This window comes from Eurosta solidaginis, chromosome 4 (genome assembly GCF_040869045.1).
Source record: "Eurosta solidaginis isolate ZX-2024a chromosome 4, ASM4086904v1, whole genome shotgun sequence".
NCBI lineage: Eukaryota > Metazoa > Arthropoda > Insecta > Diptera > Tephritidae > Eurosta > Eurosta solidaginis.
The window spans coordinates 73,341,830-73,368,011 of record NC_090322.1 but is presented as its reverse complement, the minus strand read 5'-3'; the positions used below and the strand labels follow the sequence as shown (position 1 = coordinate 73,368,011).

Genomic DNA, 26,182 nt, shown 5'->3' with positions numbered 1-26,182 from the left:
AAAACGCGCAACACTCGACTTTCTTCACTTATTCACACGCAACCTGATAAAAAAAAACGTTTTCTCCCCACTCGATTTCCATAAAGTCAAAAATCCTTTTATTTTTTTAAATAAACCTTCATAGGTACAGTAAAAAAAAGCCAAAATCGTTTTCTTTTATACGTTGTTACACGCACGGCACGACCAGTCATTAGCCCAGCACTTTTCTTTTTGATTTCTCGAAAAGCGCGCCATGCCGTCAAGCCCTTGAAGAAAAAATTCCATTCCAATAACTGCTACTGCGCAGTGGAGCGGCGCCGTTAAATCGCATGATTTAATTGTGGTTGCCATGGTGGAACGCGGTGAAATTCCTGCAGCCATCATTAAAAGTTCCATATACTTTATTTTTGTGAACCGATGGACTAACGTCAAAATCGTACTGCGCTGAAAGTTGATGTGTCAATTCGTATAAAAACTACGAGTCAGCTGTTACCTTGTATAGTTACGCCATGGTGGTTGCCGTTATTGGGAATTTGCTCACACCATTGGATTCTTTGGCGATGCCACCCGCGCGAAATTAACAAAAATTTGTTTTAACCACCCCAGGCAGAGATGAGTGAGGGTGAATCCTAACCTTTTCCCTATCACTAGTCAACTGGTATGTTCCAAGGGTGAATCTCCCAAGTGGACCGTAACACAATTCATTATCTAACACGCAGCATTCTTACTGGGTTTACTCCCTGACCTTTCATATGTTGATATTTAATCGAAAAACGATTATTATTTCATTCACCAGTCTCTTTAAAGGTTTTCGGGCGCGAAGATAATTAAATTATAATAACATTTTTGTAACAAAATATTTATTTTCCTTACGCCGGGGTATGCTCAGTCCGTCCAGGATCCCTGTGGAAATAGAGAAGAATCCCTATCGTCTCCTTTTAAAGAGAAAGATTCTGTTTGTTGTTTAAACGTTATAAACTCTTTATTCAAGTCAATTGAAAAACTACCCTTAAAGTTACGGCGACGGAGGTGGGAAGCCACCGTCGATTCTACGCCGATGGGGTTGGGAAAACCCACACCGGGACTATGCTTAAACTAAAATCTCGACCTATTCGTAAAGAAAGCGGGGGTGGAGAACCACCACTTCCCCCCAGTCGGTGGAGTTGGTAAAACTCCCACCGAGTCTAAAACTTAAAGATACCCTGCTCTTCCTGAAGGTGTCGGAGGTGGAATAACCACCACAATCCCTATAACTATGGGGTTGAAAAAACCCCCAAAGTTACTAAAATAAAGAACTCGTGAGATGGAAATCCCAGGAGCCCTAGTTAAACAAGGCGTTATCAGGCTACTATACCTAGCTGGCTACTACTCAAATTCGCAAAATTTGTCGCCCTTTTATACTTGTCCACGCGCAGGTGGACAGTTATCCTGCAACAATAAATCTTACTTATTATATATATTTACATAAGGTATCCTACGGTTAACGGTATTATTCTACCCATATATTCGATTATTTACTTGCATATAAGTATATATTTCTAAATTACATATTGTTACGAATATTAGCAACACTAAGGGGTACTACCATCTCTAAGCCGATGCTAAGATTGACTTGTATGCACATCCATAAATCAATCATTTAGTATCTACATAAACGAGTCAATCATTAAGTCTACACATATGTACGTACGCGGAGAAGCAACGCACAAACAAATGCAGATATCTTATCTGAGATGCTCCCAAAAGTATGCAATTGTAATTGTGGAAGTTTCGCTCACAAACACACGCGCATGAGCTGTGAGAGAAGCTATAAAAATTGTGCATCTGTAGTTATAGCTGAGAAACCTATAGCAGATAACCAACTAGTAGATTCTAGAACAGAAGCGCCTAGAAGATGCAACGATGAAATCAAAGAGTATAAAAGGCAGCAACAGTAGAGGCACTACAATCAGTTTCGATTAAGCACGCTATCTGTCGAGCAATAGAAGTGTTATTTTGGAAGTACTTGAATAAAGGCCATTTTGCATTATTAGATATTGGAGTTATTTATTCAACAGTTTTGATTCGAACTTAGCAGAAGGTTGCAAATAAGAGGATTTGCAGTAGATTCGTTACAATTGGTGTCAGAAGAGGAATTGTTGAATAAATTCCGAAGATTGGGAATACAACTTGGACATGGCAAAGTTGAGTGAATTGAGGATCCAGCAACTGAAAAAGGAGTTGGAGAACCGTGGATTGAATACAACCGGCAATAAGATCGATCTTCAAGCACGGCTACGAGAGGTAATGGAGTCGCAAGGAATTGATGTGGACGGGTTTGTCTTTTATCCTGATGGGGATGAGACAACAACAAAAATTGAAGAGAAAAACGAAACATCGTAATCAGTTACGAGCTCATACTTGAACATGATTTTGGTTGCAATATCTGCACAAACATCGACAGTAACATCAATGTCTTCGCAAATGTCAGAAATGAGAGACAGATTACATCCAAGATGGAAACTCAGCTGGAATCGCAGGAGAACCGTATAAGAGCGAAGATTGAAGCCCAAGGGGCATGTATAACAAAAATTTCATCACAAATATGTCATCACAGCTGGAAGAATAAAAGGCATATATGGCAACCCAACTGAAAGAACAAGAGACACGCATTACAGTACAACTGTAAGCAAAAGAGGCGCGTATATCATCAAAACTCGAAGCGCGCATGGACGAAAAAATAATGCAGTTTGAAGAAAAATTCGAGGCAGAGGTGGATGCTTTGAGAGGTCGTATACAGGAGTTGCAATCAAATCGCCCAGCTGTTTCAGCAAGCAATCCAAAGGTAAAAACACCATCCTTTGACGGTTCTGTTCCTTTCCAGATCTTTAAGCTACAGTTTAAGAAGATCGCAGCAGTGAACCACTGGAATGCTGAAGATAAAGTTGCTGCACTTTTCGCAGAATTGAAAGGACCAGCTGCCTAAATCTTACAGACTATTCCAGAGTATGAACGGAACAGTTATGACGCATTGATGGCTGCTGTAGAACGACGTTACGGAAGCGAGCATAGGAAACAGATATATCAAATTGAATTGCAAAATCGTTACCAAAAGGCGAATGAGACTTTGCAGGAGTTTGCGTCGGATGTTGAAATATTGGCTCAAATGCAAATGCAGACGCACCCGTGGAATACACCGAGAGGGTTAAAATTCAGAGCTTTATAAATGGAATACGGGATGCCGAAACGAAACGAGCTACATATGCGAACCCAAAGCCAACATTTGCTGAAACGGTATCCCATGCACTGACTCAGGAAACAGCGTCACGTTTCAGTAAGCCCGCATACAAAGCTCATCGCGTGGAAGTGGAAAGGCCAGATTGGGTAGACACAATTTTGGAAGCACTGAAGGGATTATAACAAAAAAATGCCGGAATTATGAAGTGTTTCAAGTGCGGTAACCCAAGTCATATTGCACGTCATTGCAGCACCGGTCATGGTAGTTCCAACTTGGCTGGTCGTAAACGCAAAGCTGGAGGAGATAAGCAAGAGCGAGTCAAATGTAAAGATCGAGAACTTGCCGCAGCTATTGAATATCGGGTGAACTAAATATTAAACCTGTCCTTAATATATTTTATCAAAATTTAAGAGGCCTAAACACAAAACTAACTGAACTATACTTGAGAACATTTAACTGTAATTACAATATCATCGCTTTTACAGAAACTTGGTTAAAGCCTCATATTTTTAATTCGGAGATTCTTTGCAATGATTACCAAATATATAGAAATGACCGCTTGAACAGAGTTGGAGGTGGAGTTTCCCTCGCGGTACATTCTTCTATACCTTCCGCTGAGGTAAATTTACCTGTTATTAAAGCTACGGAATTTAAGTGCATTAGAACCCAGCTGGGAATAGGTTTCACCTATATTGCCATTTGCTATATCCCACCATCTTCAGATCCCTCGGTGTATATGAACCATATTTCGTTACTGAAAGATATCAGTTCATTGTTGAAGCCTATTGACTCCGATCGTGATTTTAATCTTCCGCACGTATCATGGACCACATCCGACCATGGTATTGTACCTGTTTCTTCAAAATTCTCCAGCATCGACTTTTTAGCTGAAATAACTGAACTTTGCCTAAGACACATAAATATAGTTCCAAACATGTACGGGAGGGTACTTGATCTAGTATTTGTTGATGATACATCAAAATCCATTCTTAGGAGGGGTGAACCTCTTACTGTACCTGAGGATCCTTACCATCCTTCGCTGGAAATAGTTTACGAATTGGAAGAAGGTTCTCGGAGTTGCACTACCACAGAAAACGACTCTAGTTTTAGATTAGAATTCGCGAAGGCTAATTTTAATAAACTCAACCAAATTGTATCTACAATAGTTTAGCCCAAATACGTTGCAGATATTGACAAAAACGTTTATGACTTCAACGCCGTCATTCACGCTATTCTGGAAAGACATGTACCTAAGCGTAAACGTGTTTTTACTGAACTAGTCCAAATATGGTACACCAAAGAACTAAAATCTTTAAAAAACAAAAAAACGCGTTCCTTCAAGCTATACAAGAAGACGGGGTCACACTCCGACTACTTGAAGCACTCTATATTGCGTCATAAATATTTTTAATTACAAAAAATTGTTACAATACCTATCTCTGTGCCATGAAAAAGAAAATAACTTGCAAATCCTTTCTATAATTTCGTGAACTCTAAACGTAGGGTTAAAGGCTTTCCTTCTGGTATGAAATACCGTGATGATTTCTCTAGCGACGATCAAGTTATTGCTAATTTATTTGCACAATTTTTCAAATCTCACTATTCCGCTGAATTAATTTCTTTGTCTAGTATGAACTTGACTCACTTAACGCAATTAATATTCCATCAATATCTCCAGAAGAGGTTCTTACATATTTAACTTTGTGCTTTAGTACAGAGTAAGTTTCATGCCGCTGAGTGACTAGGGTCTCGAGATATAGGCCAAAACGTGGACCCGGATATACCTAGAATGTGTTTTTACATTATGGGTATCAAATTGAAGCTGTTAATGTGTGCTTTAGTACAGAGAAAGTTTTACACCGCTTTGTTAATAGGGGTTCGAGATATAGGCCAAAACATGGCCCCGGATACCCCTAGAATGTGTGTGTATTATGGATATCAAATGAATGCTGTTGCTGAGAGATTTAAATTAATTTTCATTGTGATATTCGATTTAGTCGCATCAACCTGGCAAAACTGATAAATATGCATGCGAAGCCGAAATAAAGAAATGAATTAATAATACCCACATACCTATTTACATACGTCCTATTCGATTTGCCTGATATTTGGTATATAAATTTGCCTATATTAGTATTTACGATGTTTTTTTCCGCGAAGTAGACCAGAGACGGACTGGGACTGTGATTAGGACTAGGACTGGGACTGAGAATGAGACTCGGAGTGGGACTGGGACTGGGATTGAGCCTGGGAATGGGACTGGAACAAAATAAATACCACCCTCTGGGACTGGTAATAAGATATTAAGAAGAATGAGAAGAACTTGAGAGAAGGAGACTGCGAAAGAGATAGAATGAGACGAAGATGGAGATAGATGGAGCGAAAAATACGGAGGGAGGAGTGAATACAAAGATTAAAAAAAAAGTGTAGAGCGAGGGCAGAGTTAGACGGAAAAAGCTTCTTACAATTTATGCAGATAGACCAAATTTAGGGCAGAACAACGTCTGCCGGATCTGCTAGTTTGGTATATAAATTTTTCTATATTAGTATTTACGATCCTTTTTTCCGGGAAGTTAACCAGAGACGGACTGGGACTGGGATTAGAACTAGGAGCGGGACTGAGACTCGGAGTGGGACTGGGACTGGGACTGGAACGAAATACATACCACCCTCTGGGAGAGGCAATAAGGGATGAAGAAGAATGAGAAGAAGGGGAGAGAAGAGAAAAGAGAGAAGTAGAAGGATACTGAGAAAGAAATAGAATGAGATGAATATGGAGATAGATGAAGCGAAAAAGACGGAAGGAGGAGTGAATAAAAGGATCAAGAAAAAGTGAAGAGGGGTGGGGGAGGGCAGAGTTAGACGGAAAAAGCTTATTAAAAAATGCAGATAGGCCAAATTTAGGACAGAAAAACGTCTGCCAAGTCTGCTAGTTAAGTATATATTTTGTCTACGTTTTTTTTTTTCAAATATAATGAATCTTAAATAAACTTGTGAAGTGAAATGGGAATGCTGATGTTCTGTTTCATTTAGAAGGTACATAGGGTTTCCAGGTAAGGGACCACCGAAAATTTAGGTGCGTCGGTGGCCATGGTTTTGAGGTTTTTGTATTTTGATTTTCAACAGTTAGTAACCGGTCAGGTCCGGTTCGGTAATTTTTTTTTGTGCGTTAGATTTATTTTTTTTTTAATTGTGAATTTGAATGTTTTAACGGTCTGTCCGTGGCATCCGGTTCGACCTGATGTCGTTTTAGTTTGAATTTCAAGCGTTTTGACTCGTCTCTGCGCTTTTTGATCAGTTTTTTTGACAGTTGATTTGAATAGGCATGATAGGAACTTTTTTCTCTTTATGGCACAGGACAGCAAGGTTGGCAAGAACCCAACCCAGCCGACATGACTTTTATCTGCCGAATTTGTATTGTCTGATGTGAGTGTGTGTGTGAATAGTAGGACCACAGCTCAGCGCACGTCTCAGGTGGTACCACAGAATACCACCTGACGGGTTGAGCTGGGATTCAAAGCGGCACCCTTTCCTGTCCCACCAGTCTGGGGAGCGGGCATTGAAGCCGCTCCACCCATAGTGGTGTAGGCGGAGGGGTGTCCGGGGTGAATGACGGGAGGCCTCAACACCCCCAGCCAGTCCCACTAGCGCGTCCCTGGAGACCGCCTCTGCGTTGCGGCTGGGTGTGTTGGGACCAACCTGTGTGTGTCTGGAGCTGACCCTAGTGGCCCCAACTCATCTCAGAGGTGGGCCCTTAAGACCCCCTTGACTGCGGTTGGGAGCACTAGGGACCAGTGTGAGCGAATCTTTTCTTTATGTAACAATGTGAATTTTGACTTTTTTTGTAGCCCCTAATTGCCTTTCGTTTTGCTTTAGATAGAAGTTTTTTTTCACACCATTATTTAAGTTAATACTTTACAATTTTTTTTTCTGATTGCAATGTTTCTGAAACACTCCGTTCAGGAGTAGTGGCCATTTTTTTACCAAATTTACAATTGATTTTTTTTTATAAGCCTACCATTTGGATTTTCTTTTACCCTGTCTTGGCGTTTTGGCGGTCGGGGATATCTCGCCCAGTATTCTCCCCGAGCAATGATATCATAGGGTGTTCACACGCGTACTCACCGAGAACCGTGAGCAGCCTGGCAGGCATTGCTTGGTTTGGACTAGCCATACGGAGTTTTGACGAGTTCTCCATAACAAATGTCTAATTGCCGCAAAGCGGTTTAAACTAAGAAACAAAATTAATTCACAAATTGACATATTTTTTTTTTTGATGGACCTTGTTGCCCGGCTAGCTTCGCGGTAGAACCTTGAGACTCTTATCTTAGGAGGGAGTCGTGGCCCACGTTGCTGGCATCGAAGGTTCCTGGTAGTGGCTTCCCACAGATTAACCGGTTTCCTGTTCGCTTCATCGTCAGGTCTTCAAAGCGAAGCAGGTTTGTTATGGTCCACTTGGAAGAGTCACCCTTGGAACGTACCAGTTGGCTGATGATAGGAAAAAGGTTAGGATTCACTAGGGCGGGTCGATTTAAAAATCGTATTCTAGGGATCAAAATAAGAAACTTTGCCGAAGGAACGATACCTCTGATGTCCCCCCCACCCTTTGGGTCGAATTTTGGGTAGGGGCAATTTCAATTCTACCTGCTGTGTCATGTCAAAAATTTTCAGGAGAGGTGTCAAATGACGCGTTTTAATTTCGGAAGCATTAATACGAAGGCGGCAAAGTAATACTTGTACTCAAGATATTTTTGCAAAAAAAAAGTTTAAGACTTTCATGTGGTTGATGTAATTTTGGTGATATTGTTGTGCACAGAAAAGAATTAACTAAAAATGCGTTTTGCGCTGATACAATTTTCACCAGTTTCGCATCCGTTTGAGGGTAATTATTCGGATTTTTGTGAATATCTATTAATAAAAGAACAATTTCTTATTTCCGACTTCTAATTATTGAATTACATTACGGAATTATCGAATTCAATTCTGCTGGCATTTCCTTTTGTATCTTCTATTCCCCTTTAGATTTGCCAATTCCTCTTAAGAGAAAGCGTGAATTAAAACACGGAATACAACAAGAATTAGCAACAAAAATGTTAAGAACTGCGTGGTACGGGCGTTGCTGAACTACTTCCCCCTTTATCACCCTCTTAGTTTATGACATGATAGACTAATGTAAAAGGGACTTACACTTTGCAGGGCCCACGTACATTGGCTCAACATTCTAGGTCACTTCTTTCCTATGAAAAATTATACTAAATTGACGGCTGATAAAAAACAGCGAACTTTTACAAAGCGTTTGCTAATAACTTTTAAATAGATGAAATGATGATAATTATCCGCCACCGGATTATGATCAAAACGTGTTTTCAAGTACTCCTTTGACAATTTTTGTGCTATTGTAAGAGTTTTTGTCAAGTAAGAATTTACAATTTTTTATACGTGGAGTCAAGTAACCACGGTTGTAAGGAAAAGGGTGAACTTTTAAAATTTCTAAAAAATTTCTTCATAGCGCCAATCAATACCTTTTTTCATGCGGATACCCTGTCCATGTTTATTTTAGCTGAAAACTGTGTTTAATATGTCTATGACAGACCGAAATTTTAAATCCAATTTTTAATTTAGGCAAGATTTTAACTAAAGAGTATTTTAGTCAGCGACTATGATTACGGGCCATACTGTTTGGTTGGGACTCAAAACTATTAATGTATGAATGGGTCAATTGTTATGGAAACGCATTTTCAGTGGAGCAGAAAGAAGGCAGTCGGCTGATATCTTGGTGAACTGTGGCTAGTCATGTCGGCTGGGCGGGGTTCTTGCCAAACTTGCTGTCCTGCGCCATATACAGAAAAATTCCTATCATGCCTATTCAAAACAAACTGTCAAAAAGCGCAGAACTCATTCAAAATGCTATAATTCAAACTAAAACAACATCCGGCCGAATTGGATGTCACGGACAGACCGTTAAATTCAACTCAAAGTTCAAAAAAACTAAACGCAAAAAAAAAGAAACAAAATTAACCGAACCGGAAATAAACGGTTACTATTTGCTGAAACAAAAGAAAACTAAAACGGCTGAAAATAAAAATAAAAAGGCCAAATATACATAGGGGCGCCGCGGGTGTTGTTGCGACGTCCGGTGCTTGACCCACCCTCAAATCCATGGCCACCGACGCACCTATATTTCGGTGGCCCCTTGCCTGAGTACCCTATGTGCCTTCTAAATAACAAGAAAAATCAGCATTCCCATTTATAGTACAATATTTATTTATAATTCATTATCCAAAACAATGCAGTGAAAGCTTATTCATTACTTACATGCCAATACATGTTATACGACTAACCCTATACTAAGGCTTATTCAAACGAATATAGGGGAAACCCTAAGCAAAAGAAGAAAACAAACTCAAGGTTAGGTGTATCTCAAGATGTGAGGGAATCTGGCTTAATTACATATTCTTTTCAACAACAAAAAGATTTTAGTTGCAAAGTTAGCGGAAGGCTATATATATAATTAAGTAGGGGGCGGAAGAGTATATTAAAATTTGTTGTATTTTAGTTTATTTTATTTTATTTTATTTTTGTTCATCTTATTTTATTCGATTTCATTTTATTCTATTTTATCTTATTTTAGTTTATTTCATTTTATTTTATTTTATTTTAGTTTTAGGTGGTTGAACATTTAGTTGATTTTATTGTAGTTTATGTTATTTAATCTTAATAGTACTATCACTTCATTATCTTACTATATTTTATTTTATTTTACTATGTTTTAATTTAGATTTTCAGATCAATTGCAAAAAAATTAGAAGTTCAAAAAAAAAGGCTTCATGAAAGTTTAATAAATTTTCATAGTTTCTGTATTGACGAAAATCTAGAATGCAACCCGACGGAGAATTCTCATTAATAATTTCGAATATTAGTTGACTTCGTCAGCTACTCAGACAAGTTGAGGTAAATATAAAATTCCCTAACTAGCAAACTCGGAGTATTTAACCAGATTAATAGAATACAGGCAAACAAACTTTCCCCCCAAACGCAATTAGTAGGTATTGTAATATTAATATTATATGCAGATTACTAATATAAATATATATATCTTACAGGTATGTGATTTAAATGTTTAAATTTAAATAAAAATATATTCATAGATGTGCAAAGCCAAATCTACGGCAACTTAATGTACATACATACTCCATACATACATGGGAGCATTCATTATATGTATAACAAAAAAAATTGTTCTCATTATAGAAATTCATATAATGGTTTGATCGAAACGATTCTAAAAATTGCAATGTATTACAATAATTACAAATTTCTTCTTTGTTTTCTTGTATATTTATCTAGCCTTAGACACATGTGACTAAAGATCTTACAATTCCGTACCACGGAACGAACTCACCCATTAGATGTTGTTCTCGTTGTCGTAGCCGGTGCTGCGGGAGGCCGTTTAGGTGGGTATCTGCCTTTTTGTTGTCACTGCCGGTGTGGCAGGAGGTCGTTTAAGTGGACCTCTGCCTTTTGATGTCACTGATGGTGCTGCAGGAGGCCGTTTAGGTGGGCCTCTGCCTTTTGATGTCACAGCCGGTGCTGCAGGAGGCCGTTTAGGTGGGCCTCTGCCTTTTTGTTGTCACTGTCGGAGGTGCAGGATGCCGTTTAGGTGGGCCTCTGCCTTTTGATTGTCACTGTTGGTAGTGCAGGAGGCCGCTTAGTAGGCCTATGCCTTTTTGTTGACACTGTTGGTAGTGCAGGAGGCCGTTTAGTGGGCGTCTGCCTTTTTGTTGGCGTGGTTGCTGGTGGAAGTTGGGTGCTCCTGAGAAAAAGAAAAAAAAGGTAAAATAAGTGGCGTTTATGGTCACTGCGTGTGGCGTCTATTTCGCTCGACAAAGCGACTTCGGATGTTATGCTATTACAGCTTAATTTAGAGCGTGATGGTGGCGTTTAATGGGATTAGTACTTTGTTACCCATATTGCGCACTGGTCTACTTACGGGTTTTTCCTATGATGTTGATGTCGTCTAAGTTGTGGTGGTGGGCTGCGACCACTTGCCAAGCTTGTAACTGTGGAAGTTGCATTGCTGTGGTAGCTATTATTGCATGTGGGTGCTGTTGGTGTGGCTGCCAATTGAGCCGCTGTTGGACCGTATAATTTTTTTGTGGCTAACAATGGCGTTTCACCATGCACTTGGGCATATAAAGTGTTTGCAACAGGCGGTTGTAACTTTACTGCATCCCCATTCCTGTGCACATAACCGCATTTTCTTTTATGTTTTTTATCTACCTAGTTAGCGGTTCGTATGCTTTAGACGTACACATAATTTCACTGTGCCACTTGAAATACACGTAAATAAATCGAACAGTTGTTTAAATGGTTAAATTGTGCATATTTTGGCCTGAGCGGCTTGTAAAATTATATTGCAGCAGATTTTCACGAAAGCAGTCATTCGTATACACATTTCTGTCTATACATACATACAAGAAAAATTCGCAGAGAAAAAATGCGATGTAAAACTATTGAAACAATATAGTTTTTACTAAATCATCCGTTCGTTTAAAGTTTTCTCAAGTTGGACAATTTACCAAGATTTTCGTATACGCACCAAAATGCTCAAGTTTATTATATCCCAATTTCTACGCTTGTGGTCCAACGCTTGGCTCAACAAAAAACGCGCAACACTCCACTTTCTTCACTTATTCACACGCAACCTGATAAAAAAAACGTTTTCTCCCCACTCGATTTCCATAAAGTCAAAAATCCTTTATTTTTTTAAATAAACCTTCATAGGTACAGTAAAAAAAAGCCAAAATCGTTTTCTTTTATACGTTGTTACACGCACGGCACGACCAGTCATTAGCCCAGCACTTTTCTTTTTGATTTCTCGAAAAGCGCGCCACGCCGTCAAGCCCTTGAAGAAAAAATTCCATTCCAATAACTGCTACTGCGCAGTGGAGCGGCGCTTTAAATCGCATGATTTAATTGTGGTTGCCATGGTGGAACGCGGTGAAATTCCTGCAGCCATCATTAAAAGTTCCATATACTTTATTTTTGTGAACCGATGGACTAACGTCAAAATCGTACTGCGCTGAAAGTTGATGTGTCAATTCGTATAAAAACTACGAGTCAGCTGTCACCTTGTATAGTTACGCCATGGTGGTTGCCGTTATTGGGGATTTGCTCACACCATTGGATTCTTTGGCGATGCCACCCGCGCGAAATTAACAAAAATTTGTTTTAACCACCCCAGGCAGAGATGAGTGAGGGTGAATCCTAACCTTTTCCCTATCACTAGTCAACTGGTATGTTCCAAGGGTGAATCTCCCAAGTGGACCGTAACACAATTCATTATCTAACACGCAGCATTCTTACTGGGTTTACTCCCTGACCTTTCATATGTTGATATTTAATCGAAAAACGATTATTGTTTCATTCACCAGTCTCTTTAAAGGTTTTCGGGCGCGAAGATAATTAAATTATAATAACATTTTTGTAACAAAATATTTATTTTCCTTACGCCGGGGTATGCTCAGTCCGTCCAGGATCCCTGTGGGAATAGAGAAGAATCCCTATCGTCTCCTTTTAAAGAGAAAGATTCTGTTTGTTGTTTAAACGTTATAAACTCTTTATTCAAGTCAATTGAAAAACTACCCTTAAAGTTACGGCGACGGAGGTGGGAAGCCACCGTCGATTCTACGCCGATGGGGTTGGGAAAACCCACACCGGGACTATGCTTAAACTAAAATCTCGACCTATTCGTAAAGAAAGCGGAGGTGGAGAACCACCACTTCCCCCCAGTCGGTGGAGTTGGTAAAACTCCCACCGAGTCTAAAACTTAAAGATACCCTGCTCTTCCTGAAGGTGTCGGAGGTGGAAAAACCACCACAATCCCTATAACTATGGGGTTGAAAAAACCCCCAAAGTTACTAAAATAAAGAACTCGTGAGATGGAAATCCCAGGAGCCCTAGTTAAACAAGGCGTTATCAGGCTACTATACCTAGCTGGCTACTACTCAAATTCGCAAAATTTGTCGCCCTTTTATACTTGTCCACGCGCAGGTGGACAGTTATCCTGCAACAATAAATCTTACTTATTATATATATTTACATAAGGTATCCTACGGTTAACGGTATTATTCTACCCATATATTCGATTATTTACTTGCATATAAGTATATATTTCTAAATTACATATTGTTACGAATATTAGTAACACTGAGGGGTACTACCATCTCTAAGCCGATGCTAAGATTGACTTGTATGCACATCCATAAATCAATCATTTAGTATCTACATAAACGAGTCAATCATTAAGTCTACACATATGTACGTACGCGGAGAAGCAACGCACAAACAAATGCAGATATCTTATCTGAGATGCTCCCAAAAGTATGCAATTGTAATTGTGGAAGTGTCGCTCACAAACACACGCGCATGAGCTGTGAGAGAAGCTATAAAAATTGTGCATCTGTAGTTATAGCTGAGAAACCTATAGCAGATAACCAACTAGTAGATTCTAGAACAGAAGCGCCTAGAAGATGCAACGATGAAATCAAAGAGTATAAAAGGCAGCAACAGTAGAGGCACTACAATCAGTTTCGATTAAGCACGCTATCTGTCGAGCAATAGAAGTGTTATTTTGGAAGTACTTGAATAAAGGCCATTTTGCATTATTAGATATTGGAGTTATTTATTCAACAGTTTTGATTCGAACTTAGCAGAAGGTTGCAAATAAGAGGATTTGCAGTAGATTCGTTACAATTGGTGTCAGAAGAGGAATTGTTGAATAAATTCCGAAGATTGGGAATACAACTTGGACATGGCAAAGTTGAGTGAATTGAGGATCCAGCAACTGAAAAAGGAGTTGGAGAACCGTGGATTGAATACAACCGGCAATAAGATCGATCTTCAAGCACGGCTACGAGAGGTAATGGAGTCGCAAGGAATTGATGTGGACGGGTTTGTCTTTTATCCTGATGGGGATGAGACAACAACAAAAATTGAAGAGAAAAACGAAACATCGTAATCAGTTACGAGCTCATACTTGAACATGATTTTGGCTGCAATATCTGCACAAACATCGACAGTAACATCAATGTCTTCGCAAATGTCAGAAATGAGAGACAGATTACATCCAAGATGGAAACTCAGCTGGAATCGCAGGAGAACCGTATAAGAGGGAAGATTGAAGCCCAAGGGGCATGTATAACAAAAATTTCATCACAAATATGTCATCACAGCTGGAAGAATAAAAGGCATATATGGCAACCCAACTGAAAGAACAAGAGACACGCATTACAGTACAACTGTAAGCAAAAGAGGCGCGTATATCATCAAAACTCGAAGCGCGCATGGACGAAAAAATAATGCAGTTTGAAGAAAAATTCGAGGCAGAGGTGGATGCTTTGAGAGGTCGTATACAGGAGTTGCAATCAAATCGCCCAGCTGTTTCAGCAAGCAATCCAAAGGTAAAAACACCATCCTTTGACGGTTCTGTTCCTTTCCAGATCTTTAAGCTACAGTTTAAGAAGATCGTAGCAGTGAACCACTGGAATGCTGAAGATAAAGTTGCTGCACTTTTCGCAGAATTGAAAGGACCAGCTGCCTAAATCTTACAGACTATTCCAGAGTATGAACGGAACAGTTATGACGCATTGATGGCTGCTGTAGAACGACGTTACGGAAGCGAGCATAGGAAACAGATATATCAAATTGAATTGCAAAATCGTTACCAAAAGGCGAATGAGACTTTGCAGGAGTTTGCGTCGGATGTTGAAATATTGGCTCAAATGCAAATGCAGACGCACCCGTGGAATACACCGAGAGGGTTAAAATTCAGAGCTTTATAAATGGAATACGGGATGCCGAAACGAAACGAGCTACATATGCGAACCCAAAGCCAACATTTGCTGAAACGGTATCCCATGCACTGACTCAGGAAACAGCGTCACGTTTCAGTAATCCCGCATACAAAGCTCATCGCGTGGAAGTGGAAAGGCCAGATTGGGTAGACACAATTTTGGAAGCACTGAAGGGATTATAACAAAAAAATGCCGGAATTATGAAGTGTTTCAAGTGTGGTAACCCAAGTCATATTGCACGTCATTGCAGCACCGGTCATGGTAGTTCCAACTTGGCTGGTCGTAAACGCAAAGCTGGAGGAGATAAGCAAGAGCGAGTCAAATGTAAAGATCGAGAACTTGCCGCAGCTATTGAATATCGCGTGAACTAAATATTAAACCTGTCCTTAATATATTTTATCAAAATTTAAGAGGCCTAAACACAAAACTAACTGAACTATACTTGAGAACATTTAACTGTAATTACAATATCATCGCTTTTACAGAAACTTGGTTAAAGCCTCATATTTTTAATTCGGAGATTCTTTGCAATGATTACCAAATATATAGAAATGACCGCTTGAACAGAGTTGGAGGTGGAGTTTCCCTCGCGGTACATTCTTCTATACCTTCCGCTGAGGTAAATTTACCTGTTATTAAAGCTACGGAATTTAAGTGCATTAGAACCCAGCTGGGAATAGGTTTCACCTATATTGCCATTTGCTATATCCCACCATCTTCAGATCCCTCGGTGTATATGAACCATATTTCGTTACTGAAAGATATCAGTTCATTGTTGAAGCCTATTGACTCCGATCGTGATTTTAATCTTCCGCACGTATCATGGACCACATCCGACCATGGTATTGTACCTGTTTCTTCAAAATTCTCCAGCATCGACTTTTTAGCTGAAATAACTGAACTTTGCCTAAGACACATAAATATAGTTCCAAACATGTACGGGAGGGTACTTGATCTAGTATTTGTTGATGATACATCAAAATCCATTCTTAGGAGGGGTGAACCTCTTACTGTACCTGAGGATCCTTACCATCCTTCGCTGGAAATAGTTTACGAATTGGAAGAAGGTTCTCGGAGTTGCACTACCACAGAAAACGACTCTAGTTTTAGATTAGAATTCGCGAAGGCTAATTTTAATAAACTCAACCAAATTGTATCTACAATAGTTTAGCCCAAATACGTTGCAGATATTGACAAAAACGTTTATGACTTCAACGCCGTCATTCACGCTATTCTGGAAAGACATGTACCTAAGCGTAAACGTGTTTTTACTGAACTAGTCCAAATATGGTACACCAAAGAACTGAAATCTTTAAAAAACAAAAAAACGCGTTCCTTCAAGCTATACAAGAAGACGGGGTCACACTCCGACTACTTGAAGCACTCTATATTGCGTCATAAATATTTTTAATTACAAAAAATTGTTACAATACCTATCTCTGTGCCATGAAAAAGAAAATAACTTGCAAATCCTTTCTATAATTTCGTGAACTCTAAACGTAGGGTTAAAGGCTTTCCTTCTGGTATGAAATACCGTGATGATTTCTCTAGCGACGATCAAGTTATTGCTAATTTATTTGCACAATTTTTCAAATCTCACTATTCCGCTGAATTAATTTCTTTGTCTAGTGAATACCCGTATGAACTTGACTCACTTAACGCAATTAATATTCCATCAATATCTCCAGAAGAGGTTCTTACATATTTAACTTCTTTGAAGGAATCTTATAAATACGGTCCTGATCTAATTCCCACATGTTGTCTCAAAAGATGTGCAGAACACATTTATCTGCCCCTAACTGATTTATTCAAAATGTCCCTAAAACATGGAGTTTTTCCTTCTGCTTGGAAGGAATCTTTTCTAATACCCCTCCACAAAAATGGCAGTAGGTCATGTGTAGAAAATTATCGAGGAATTACAAAATTGTCTGCCATACCAAAGGTGTTTGAAGCCATTGTTACTAATAAGCTAACATTTTCCATTTCTGCATTGATTGCAAACTCTCAACATGGATTCTGTAGAGGCAAATCTACCATTACCAACCTACTTGAATTCACAACGCATGTTTCTAATGGATTTAGAGAAAATCTTCACACCGATGTTATTTACACTGATTTCAGTAAAGCATTTGACAAAGTTTCCCATTCATTGCTTATCCACAAGCTGGATCGACTTGGTTTCCAACCAGGTCTCACTCAGTGGATATCTTCTTATCTCTGCAGTAGAACGCAACAAGTAATTTTTAAAATACTCTTTCAGAGATCATTAATGTTCCCTCTGGCGTCCCACAGGGCAGTCATCTCGGTCCAATTCTGTTCTTGCTATTTATTAATGATATCTGTACCATAATAAAATATTCCAAAATTTTAATGTATGCTGATGATGTAAAACTTTTTAGGTCTTATGAGTCTATTGAAGAACGTCCATTGCTTCAAGCGGATTTAAACTGCTTAGTTGCTTGGTGCAACGCGAATTCAATGCCGCTGACCATCAATAAATGTAAGTTCATGTGCCTCTCTCGGAGATCTTTGCCAGCAGCCTCTTACGTAATTGATAATTTTTGTCTTGCATCAGTAAATTATTTTGTTGACTTGGGAGTTACGATGGATGCTAAACTTAGTTTCAACCTTCATATTATGACTACTGCCAATAAGGCTAGAGGTGTTCTATCATTCGTGAAGAGATGGTCTAAAGAATTTAGTGACCCTTATGTAACCAAAGCCCTTTTTACCACATTAGTTAGGCCGATACTAGAATACGGATCAGTAGTCTGGAATCCGCGATATCAAGTTCATGCAGATAGGCTTGAGTCAATACAGAAGCAATTTTTACATTTTTCTTTAAGGAATTTTCATTGGGACTCTGCATATAATCTTCCACCTTATACTAGTCGGTTAAGGCTTATCAATCTTCCAACTCTCGCTAGCCGTAGAGAAATGCTAGGCGTATTATTTATGGCTAAACTACTGAATGGACTAATTTCTAGGCCCTTTCTTTTGAACGAAGTAAACTTCAATGTCCCATCACGAGCGTCAAGACATTACAAACCTCTTCTTTTGAGGCAGTGTAGAACTAACTTCGAATTAAATGAACCTTTCCGGTGTTTGTGTTATGATTTTAACTCTCACTCGAATTCATTTGATATAACGGATTCACTTTTTACTATAAGGAAAACTGTCCTATCCTATCTTAACTCGTAACAAAATAAAAATAAAAAAAATAAAAATCTTTATATGCTAAATCCTTAACTTATTTAACAATTTACTATATGTACAATTTTCTACTGTTATGTATATAATACTCAGCTGATGATTTTTATTCTGTAGCTGAGCAGTTTTAGATCTCGACGCTTAACAAACCTCCGCCTATCAACAACTCGGCAAAAACAAAAACAAATCCATGCGTCATGCGGGTGCGCCCCTCGTGTCGGTTGGGCGGGCTTTGCCTTTTTTTGAAATTCACTCGTATGAATTTGAATGTGCCAAGTGCATATTGTACGCGGTAATAAGTTGTATGTTGAAGTGTGTGCAAACAATTATTTTCATCCTTGTGCATTAAATTAATTCCCATCTTAAATTCCGGGAATTAATATTGCAAGTAATTATTTGTGCATAGTGAAGCGTGCGTTTAATTAATTCTTTCTTTACCCAATACTTTGAGTTGGAATTAATTAGGCCCCTTCATTACATACCGCGAGTGTACTCTTGCACACCTTTTGTGTTTTGAACTTTCACCTTAGCGAACCCTTGATAATTAATAACCACATCCTCTGTACATAGTGAATAAATTGTTATTGTTTGATACTAATTCGGTGTTTTATTTCTTTTATTTGCAACGCACACGCCCGACTTCCCCGGGTCCACTGCCCCGCAAAACATTTGGCCTTCGAGCAGGGACCTTCTTGGCTGCAAGAGGGCAAAGCAAAATGGCCATCTCAAGGCGAACAGGAGTACCACACAAACATCGAAGAAAAACGAGTACAAGTGCATGCAGCAACAAACATCAACAATAGGGAGGATACTCTTGATCGATAATTCTCCCTTACGCCTGCCGACTCACCCGTCTCCTAGTCCAGTTTTCCACACCATTTCTATACATGGCGGAAACCAACTAATGCTGCGGCTCCTACGCACGCAGTATTGGATACCTCGGGTCAAAAACATGATCCGATCCACCATTCACAACTGCAAGGCCTGTACGCTATTCCGCAAACGTTCCCCGACGCAACTCATGGGAATTCTCCCTGCGGAACGTACTACCTTTTCTCGGCCATTCACCAACACCGGGGTGGATTTTGCCGGACCGTTTGACATCAAGTCATACAGCGGACGAGGATGCCGCATGTCTAATGGATACGTCTGCCTATTCGTCTGCTTTGCGACTAAGGCGATCCACTTGGAGGCGACTAGCGACCTCAGCACCGCCGCGTTTCTCGCAGCATTTAGCCGGTTTGTCGCCAGACGAGGATGCCCGAAAAACCTCTATTCCGACAACGGAACGAACTTTGTCGGCGCGTCAAGGGCTCTCCGCTCAGAGGTCAAGGCATTCCTCGTTGATGCGCGCAACCAAACCCTCTCTAAATATGCCCACCAAACCCTGACATGGCATTTCATACCAGCAGCTGCTCCTCATATGGGCGGGCTGTGGGAAGCGGGGGTCAAGAGTTTCAAAACTCATTTCAAAAAGATCGCATCGGATCATAAATTTACTCTCGAGGAGTTTAGCACCCTCCTGTGTAAGATTGAATCCTGTCTCAACTCCCGACCCCTAAGCCCATCTTCAAATGACCCGTCCAACCTGGAGCCACTTACCCCCGGGCACTTCCTAGTCGGGGGCCACCTACTAGCGCCACCCGAGATCGACGTCAGCGAGAATCGCGCATCACTCGTCAATCGATGGGAAAAACTCAAGGCGCTGCATCAAACCTTCTGCAAACGGTGGAAAACGGGGTATCTCACCGAATTGCAGAAGCGCGTTAAGTGGAAGCATCCACAATCAAACCTCAAACAGGGAGACCTAGTCGTCATTAAGGAGGATAATCTGCCCCCCAACGAATGGAGACTAGGTCGGATAGCCAACCTTCATTATGGCCCCGATAACCGAGTTCGAGTCGTCGAACTGGATACGGCAAGGGGACAAACTACCAGACCAATCACGAAATTGGTCCTACTACCACCCTCCAGTGAGGGTGACGGAGACTTGTAACTCCCACCCGTTATAACAAACCGCGTAACCCAGCTCTCGTTCACCCCGAACGAGGCCAACAACCCGCCTAACCCAGCTCTCGTTCACCCCGAACGAGGCCAACAACCCACCTAACCCAGCTCTCGTTCACCCCGTACGAAGCCAACAGAGCCCTACTACTAATACAATTCAATCTTAATGCGTTAAAACCCAACAAACCCTTATTTAATGTTTTGGAAAAAAAACTTCAAGTTTATAAAAGAAACGAAGTGAAAACGTTTTCAATATTAACAATAATTTTAATCTTCTTCAATAATCATTTCGCAAGCGTCGAGACCGAATACTTGTTGATGACTTAGTTTTCTAAATAAAAATCAAATGCATTGCTAAAAAAAAAAAAAAAATATTATGTAAGCATAAATTTTTTTAAGCTTCGAACCAACGTGTCATTTCGATTATGTTGCGTTTTCCTTCAAACATTTTGTAAACGAAAGATCAGCGTTTGTAAGCTTCATATCTGTTTCCGCACATATATAGGTACAAATATATAGGATTATCTACATATATGGCTATGCGAACAGATGTATCTTAAATGTGATTATGCCTAAATATCGTTTCTGATTCAGATCTCATACAAAATAAGATCTTCAAAGAGAAGTAAAATTTCAACAGGTGGAATGGTCATTATTCAGTCAACCATCCAACCATTCTTCAGGAATGGTTTTGACGCCAGCAGCGATTACACCGAATGCAATACCAGGGAAAATATACGAATTATTACCCTGACCCGGAGTAAAAGTTTTGCCTTTGTATGTAACAGGCGCGAAAGGTGAACCAGACGAGAAAATAGCTCTACCACCCGTATTGACATAAGCTTGCTCAGCTGTGCACTCAGCTTTATTGGTGGGATTCGAGAGCGCAAAGATCACGGGTTTATCATTATATTCCGCCATTAAACGAGGAATTTCTGGAGTAAATGCACCCCCAACAGCAGCAGCTCCCATCAACATGGTTGGCTTGATCTTTTGTACAGCCTCGAGTAGAGTATCGAGAGGTTTATGCTCATGCGCAAAATGTAGTTTGTGTTCTGTTAAACCACCACTTGGCCGATTTTTAACAACTAAACCACGGCTATCAACTAACCGAATACGAACGAGTGCCTCTTCGGCTGAGAGTCCTGCTCTCATCATTGCAATCTTGCAGAGATTTGCAATACCTAAAGCCGCTTCACCAGCACCGAAGAACAGAATTTTGTTTTCCATGAGTGTTGTTTTGGTTAAACGTAATGAAGCCAAAATACCAGCAACAGCAACAGATGCTGTACCTTGGATGTCATCGTTGAATGTGCAATAATGACCACGATATTTGTCTAATAGACGGAATGCATTACTATTTCCAAAATCTTCAAATTGTATAAGACATTGACGCCCGCAACGACGTACTGCAGCCTGCATAAATTCCTCAACACAGTCATCATATTCCTGACCAGTAACGCGCTTGTGACGTAAACCAATATATAGGGGATCATCGAGAATGCTTTGTGTATGCACCCACATCCAATGTGATGGGTAGACATTGACTGGGCTTGATGCCGGCCAAAGCGGTTTACAGCGCCAATTTACCAACAGAAATACCCATGCCATTTGCACCCAAATCGCCAAGACCAAGAATACGCTCACCATCGGTGACGACGATAGTGCGGATATCGGTTTCGGGCCAGTTCTTAAGCACTTCGTAAACATGTCCCTTATCCTTGATCGTAATATAGAGACCTTTCGGATGTTGGTATATCAAACTGAACTTTTGACACGCCAATCCAACTGAGGGTGTATAGACAAGAGGCATCATTTTGGCAATATCAGATGACATCACTTTGTAAAATAAACGCTCATTGCGCTCGGCCAAACCGGAGAGGTACATATATTTGTCCAAATCATTTTCCAAACGAGCCAACGAGCAGAATTAGCACGTGCTTCACCTGCTCTTCCTCAGTTTTCACAACGGCAGGTAATAAGGCTTGAAAGCCAAGTATTTGACGCTCTTGAACGGTAAATGCCAAACCCTTATTGAACTTTTTGCTATGCAGACGCTCTAAGCCACTAATTTTGCTGGGCACTTCGCCATCATCGGTTTTACTCAAATTTTGTACACAATTTGAACTTTGGAAATTTTTCTTTGCTTCACTCATTATGCTATAATTTCTTGGTTGTTACTTTTGTACGCTATTGTTGTAGCTATTTAAAATATCTAACTTGTTATTTAATTCCTGTAGGGCTTTGGAGGATAATAATGGTGGTAATTGGTTATTATCTTCTTTGTTCTCCTTCTTAACCGACAATATTATTTGCTGCTGATTTTGCGTTTGCGATGGCAAAGATGATTGCTCGGCGGCGATTCGACTCGCCGAAAAGATTCAAAAGGCTGAGTGAAAAATGATTCAAATTTTTGATCACCTAAAGTAAACATATTGGAGTCCAATATGATTCCAAAAGATGATTGACAAACTATATTTAGGTTTTGATCATCACAGTAGTCATATGGTTCATTGATTATCTCTTTGTTCAATGAACTCATTATCTAATCAGAAAGCGTAACCAAATTGCATCGAGATGTAGAGAAATTCATAAAGGCTTACTGATGGTTTGGTTGGCGCAAACGCGGCTTGAGGAAAAAAAAAGGGGAGGGAACACCCACGGGTTTCAATCTAAAAATTGATTACAGTTAAAACCCATACAATTACACAAGCCCCTTTTTGAAATCCTATAATACAACCTAAGTACTCACTTCAAAACGAAAAATAACATAAAATACAATAACAAACGTGCATATTAGCTCACCTCTTACCACACATAGACCATGCTGGTATTGCCTTCCAACCTTAGGGCTGCATCTATTTCGACGGCCATCTCTTGCCAACGTGCAGTGTATGTACTTCGCTACCTAAATTTTACGAAAATATAATATATAAATAATATAAATCTAAGAAATTAGACGAATTATCTCATACCTTCAGTTGACCCAACTGCCGATTTTGCCGTACCGTATCCCGTATGAAGGGATGGTGCCAGAGGCCCATCGGGCAATGATTGCCGTAACAGCAATAGTTGACAGGAGACTGAAACCCAGTCTACCAGAGAGGAACAAGCCAATCTAGATAATGTTCTTATCGGTATAGGCTGGAACAGCGATAGAAATGGGTTGGATGAGAAATTTTGGATTATTAGCTGAATCTAATATAGTTCATAGTCACGAAGACATCTTGATGAGGAACGCGAGCGAAACTGAAACCAAGGCCAAGGCCCATCGGGCAATGATTGCCGTAACAGCAATAGTTGACAGGAGACTGAAACCCAGTCTACCAGAGAGGAACAAGCCAATCTAGATAATGTTCTTATCGGTATAGGCTGGAACAGCGATAGAAATGGGTTGGATGAGAAATTTTGGATTATTAGCTGAATCTAATATAGTTCATAGTCACGAAGACATCTTGATGAGGAACGCGAGCGAAACTGAAACATTCCCGGAATTTAAGATGGGAATTAATTTAATGCACAAGGATGAAAATAATTGTTTGCACACACTTCAACATACAACTTATTACCGCGTACAATATGCACTTGGCACATTCAAATTCATACGAGTGAATTGCAAAAAAAGGCAAATTGAAAATTAAAGTTATGTGACAATGGCTAGGAGCCAAAATTGTACAAAATAAATTCAAGAGGCAACTCAGATTTTTAACATTAATTATTTTCAAATCTTAATTCACTGACACTCGCACTGTATAAAATGGCTGATTTAAATAACTCACTTTTTTCTTACTCACCTGGGGCTAGCTGCTGGCTCTTTGACGTTCCAAATAGAAAAGAAAGTTCAAAACCGCGAACAAGTCCGCGGCACCTGCCGATAGCTAACTTTCGTTGAGTTTTTCCCCTTCAAAGTTAGCTCTCGGCTGGTGTTAGCCGTTACCGGTAATAATAATAAATAAATAACTAATGTGCGTGTTAGGGTGGTCCGAAATATTTAGGCTGGTGGCCTAAACATGCCGGCCCCCTTGCGGCGAGCAACTTGAAACTCGGTGAGTACGCCAGCAACCTTCCCAAGGCGGGATAAACTAAATAAATTTAAAAAATATGAGACGTATGTATAGTAGGATCGTAAGTACGATCTCCGGCGGACATCCGTGCTCGCAGTAATGCAGCCTCACTGAACTGTGGATGAAAAAGAAAAGCGTTAGTATTCAAGTACGTGGGGTTGCTTGGTTTAAAATGCACCTTGTGGTATAGTTTACGGTTTTATAGTGGGTGGGCTCCGGACACGACGAGGCCGAATATTGTGGCTTGGGTGAGGAGCCCGCCGACAGTCGACGCGGGTGTGCCGCCGACCATAATATTGGCGTAGACGTCGGCGCCCAGAGTGAGCAACACTGGCGACGATCGGTAAAACGTCGGATCGGCCAGCTTCATGAACTGGAATGGGGCCGCTACCGACGGGTCCAGATTTGCCGTGGGGTTTAACTTGGCATAGTTTGCTATTACGGTGGCTTGGGTCGTGATCTTTCCCGCTACCCCATACTTTCCTCGAAGAACGATGGTGCACCTCGACAGACGTGCGGTATTTGGTTCCCATACCGGGAATCGAACCCGGGCCTTCTGGGTGAAAGCCAGATATCCTGAAATGGGTGGATATGGACAAATTCCTGTCCAATCGCTTCCAGACATTACAGACGGTTTCCGATCTTAGGGGTAATAAAACAACAAAAACACCCAAAAGTCAGAGTTCGAATTCTAGGGAAAATTCTACAAAACTTGGGGTTTACCAAGGCAGCGTACCCAAATCAGCCTGTAAGATGTGCAACAGTACGGAGCACAAATTACGAAATTGCCAAAAATTCCGTAGGTTGTCTACATCAGGAAAAATCGAATTTGTCAAAAACAATAGTTACTGTCTGAATTGTCTGTCGGGTGGACACACCGTGACACGATGCACTAGCCAATTTAATTGCAGCACGTGCCACGCAAGGCACAACACCTTGCTCCATCTTCCGACAGCCCAACCAAAGACAACTCCTCAAAGGTGGACTCAAAACGCCACCGACAATACACCTTCAACCTCACAACAGGCTAGGCAAGGATGGAGTCTGAAAAAAGACAAGATAATGCTAATAACGTCTCTTCGTGTCATGCTAACACCACTAAAGGGGTGTTATTAGGAACAGCACGTGTTAATATACACTATAATGGAGTGAAATTTTCCGCCAGAGCGCTGATAGACTCTGGGTCCGAATGCTCTTTCATAACTGAAAGACTAAAGAAGCGAATAAACCTTCCGTCCAAACGCCTGCATGTGCAAGTGTCAGGAATAAACAATACACCATCTGCACAGGTAAAGGAATCATGTTCGATTAACTTAGGTTCGCTTACAGACCCCTTAGTAAGTATCAATGCAGTGGCCCTAGTCCTGCCTCAATTAACAGGGGACCTTCCGACTTGCCAAGTGAGCGCAACGACTCGGCAAGCGTTCCCTGATCTGATTCTGGCGGATAAAAGGTTCTTCATTAATGAACCAGTCGATCTCATACTTGGAGGCGACATTTATCCGCAGATAATACTAAACGGTATACGGAAGAACGTTCTAAATAAGCTTCTCGCCCAAGAAACCGTCTTCGGTTGGATTTTAACCGGTCGTGCAGATGCACCTCACCCAACCAATACGCGGGTATCCTTTTTCAACGAAATTAGCCTAGACAAGCAACTAACAGCTTTCTGGGAAATTGAAAATATACCAACAAAAAAAAACCCTGACGGAAGGCAATGCCTATTGCGAGGCACTATATCAGAACACGACGGAAAGGAATTCAGATGGAAGATATACCGTCGCCCTTCCATTTAAACAAGATTTCCCAAAAACGCTCTGTTTGGGCCCATCTCTTAAGAGCGTCTGCTC

At 40.4% G+C, this 26,182-nt stretch overlaps 1 long non-coding RNA gene and 1 pseudogene across 1 annotated transcript in view; both read right to left on the bottom strand.

Annotated features, from left to right (window-relative positions):
- Positions 1–24,198, bottom strand: part of LOC137248014 (uncharacterized) — a 45,021-nt gene extending 20,823 nt beyond the window's left edge. The window contains exons 1-3 of the long non-coding RNA XR_010952005.1: positions 24,063–24,198; positions 23,244–23,640; positions 23,074–23,176 (exon numbers count right to left, since the gene is read on the bottom strand). This is a non-coding gene — a long non-coding RNA (uncharacterized lncRNA). The remainder of the gene's footprint in view (positions 1–23,073; positions 23,177–23,243; positions 23,641–24,062) is intronic.
- Positions 20,929–22,621, bottom strand: LOC137247622 (NADP-dependent malic enzyme-like; annotated as a pseudogene).
- Positions 24,199–26,182: the final 1,984 nt, after the last annotated feature.